Source organism: Cololabis saira, chromosome 13 (assembly GCF_033807715.1).
Source record: "Cololabis saira isolate AMF1-May2022 chromosome 13, fColSai1.1, whole genome shotgun sequence".
Taxonomy (NCBI): domain Eukaryota; kingdom Metazoa; phylum Chordata; class Actinopteri; order Beloniformes; family Belonidae; genus Cololabis; species Cololabis saira.
Genome location: NC_084599.1, coordinates 3,379,284 through 3,382,302, shown reverse-complemented (window position 1 = coordinate 3,382,302; position 3,019 = coordinate 3,379,284). Strand labels below are relative to the sequence as shown.

General features: G+C 44.4%; 1 non-coding gene across 1 annotated transcript; it reads left to right on the top strand.

The window, feature by feature from the left end:
• Positions 1–2,721: 2,721 nt before the first annotated feature.
• On the top strand, positions 2,722–2,793 carry trnap-ugg (transfer RNA proline (anticodon UGG)). The gene has a single exon. It is a non-coding gene; the product is annotated as a tRNA-Pro (tRNA).
• The last annotated feature ends 226 nt before the right edge of the window (positions 2,794–3,019 follow it).

Genomic DNA, 3,019 nt, shown 5'->3' with positions numbered 1-3,019 from the left:
TGGTTGGTTGATCTGTGGCATTTTTATCGATTATGTTCTAACGGGGATGTTTAGGCCTCAAGGGCCCATCTAGAATGCTTCGCCCCCCCTAGGCTGGGACCCCTGCTCCGCCCCTGCCGGAATGTAAAACAAAAGGCAGTTTACTAAACTTACTAGCAGTACAGCAAAATATAACGCAGCAGCAGATCGTAGTAGTATCATACATTTCAGTAGTCATCATCCGAATCTTTCTTACTCTGCGTACACATTACGTCTTAACAGTATCTGCTTTACAACACTGCCACCTAGCGTTATAAAGTAGCAATAACCGGTGAACACAACATCTCTCTCTGTAAAACAATATGCTCTCAATATAAAGTGAATGATTGTAGTAAAACAAAATGAAATAAGTAGATCCTTCTACTATAAGCTAAGGCTGTAGTTATCCTATGGTACTAAACACAAATAACCAAATATTCCTGTGGTACGATTAGCATGAGATATCACGGATAAGGTAGCTTTACATAAGGCACATTAAACATATAACAGTGCACATTATTGTAAATAAAATCACTCTTAACTTAAACTTCAATAAGGTCTATGCAGTAACACATTCAACGTTGTTAGCTGTCTTATCTGTATATAATAGTCAAGTTACTGCAATCATCTCAGTTTCTTTTATTACAACTATGGCATGACATAGTTCTTATGCCACTTAGGCTTGTATTTCACACGTGGCGGTTTGTGAGAGGGGGAATGATTAACACCTGTGTGTAGCAGTCCAGATGTGTCACAGTCCTGTCCAGCCACAGGAGAAGTGTGGGCAAGATGAGAGGCATTCCAAATCTTCCCATCACTCAGTAAGAAAGAGTTTGGACCTATCCTCTTTCTCACAGTTGCAGGGGAAGTGAATCTGGGATGAGCTTTAGGGACATGGTGAGGCTTTCTTATCCTCACTCTCTCTCCCGGTCGGAAAGAAGGCATGCGTGCGCCACGTTTAGCATCAGTGTAACGCTGCATTTTATCCTGATGTCTCTGAACTGCACGACGAGAAGAAACATCCAGCGGAGAGATGACAGACGGCAGGGGAAGAATATCCAGTTTGGTGCGCATTTTTCTGCCGTAAAGGAGTTCATATGGTGATGTGGAAGTTGCAGCATGTGGTGTTGCACGTTACACCTGGAGCCAGTTCATTACAGTCTCTTTCCATGGTTGTGACTGTTGAATGGTGGTTTGAATGCAGCTTCTAAGGGCTGGAATCTCTCGACAGCTCCGTTAGCAGCTGGATAGTAGACAGATGTTCTACTATGGGAGATACCTTGGATGTGCAGGAATGAGGCAAAAGCTGCAGAAGTGAACTGTGGACCATTGTCTGTGACAATGTTCTCTGGGTTACCATGACGGTTGAAGACAGATGTAAGGAAGTGAATAACATTCTCAGTAGTGGCAATATGTCAAAAGACAAGCTCAGGCCACTTGGAATAATAGTCTGTCAGCGTGATAGCATACCTGCAAGCAGAAACTGCTGTGTCGAAGGGTCCAACAATATCAAGGCTAAGTTTCTTCCATGGCCCGTCAGGTAGTGGGACTGGTTGCAGAGGATCAGGGCGAGTACAGGCTGTTTTGTCATTAGCCTGACAGAGTATACATGAAGCGATGCACGACTGTACTTGTGAATCCATTTTTGGCCACCAGTAGAGGTCACGTAGGCGTTGCTTTGTGCGAACGATCCCTTGATGACTCTCATGTGCAAGTGTAATCAGTATGTGTCGTAAGGAGAGTGGTGCAATGAGTCTCAAGCCTCTGAGGATGTAGTTATCCTTGACTGAGAGCTCATCTCTGATCTTGTAGTATGGGGCCAGTGCATCACTGATTTAATGGAGGAAGGCCAACCACTTTCCATTTGTGAGCGCAGGGCTGACACTTCAGGACAAGAAGAACAAGCAGAGTCGAAGTCAGCCACTGGAAGGGAGCTGAGGGTAGCAGAAATCTGTGCCACCATCTCAGGTTCTGCATCTGGAATAGAGTCTGAAGGCACGGGCAGAGGAAGGCGTGAAAGACAATCAGCCGTGTAGTTCTGGGAGCCTGGTCGATAGATAATATCATAGTCAAAACAGAGCAGGCATGCGGACCAGCGGGCAACACGCATCCCAGCCCGACCGATTCCTTTTGTGGTGAGTAGTGTTGTCAAGGCCTGGTGATCTGTGCGGAGAGTAAAACGACGTCCCCACAGATATGTTCTCCATTTTTCGGTAGCCCACACACAGGCGAGTGCTTCTTTTTCAACAGTTGAATATTTTCTCTCTGTTTCAGTCAGTGTGCGGGAAGCGAAAGCCACTGCCTTCACTGCATTCAAAATCCAATAGATGACATCTCATGGTAAAAAAAACAAAAGGGATCTGGACACTTTACTGCCAAAATAGCTCCCCATCTTTTAAGATGTCATGTATTTTAACAGTGAACAAGATGTTTTGTGTTGGGTTAACTCAAAAGCTAAGAGGGGAAAGACCTTCAACATTTGTAACTCAAGTTTTTCACTGAGAGGTCCTGATCCAGAAGTTCAGCCAGACAAGGGACCTTTTTCATGTGAGACAAACACGATAGCCACTAAACTACAGAAACTGTGCAACAGGTTATTGATCATCATTCAGTTTCTATTTCTATTCCCCTTAATGTTATAATAAACCATCTAGACAGGTATGATGTGACCGTGATTTTTTGTCTTCAGGATATGTGTTTCGTGGCTTGTTGGTCTAGTAGTATGATTCTCGCTTTGGGTGCGAGAGGTCCTGGGTTCAATTCCCAGACGAGCCCCAGAGATTTATGCAATTTGTGGTTTTTCTCCTCCAAGTAGCAAAGTTTCAAGACTGTAGTACAGGGGTGCCCAATCCTGGTCCTCGAGAGCCCCTATCCAGCATGTTTTAGATGTTTCCCTGCTTAAAGCGACACTACGTAACTTTTCCACCTTAATATCATATTTCCAGAGTCATTGTGATGGTACATCAACTTCCAACAGGTTTAATGAACCTCTGTCATGGTC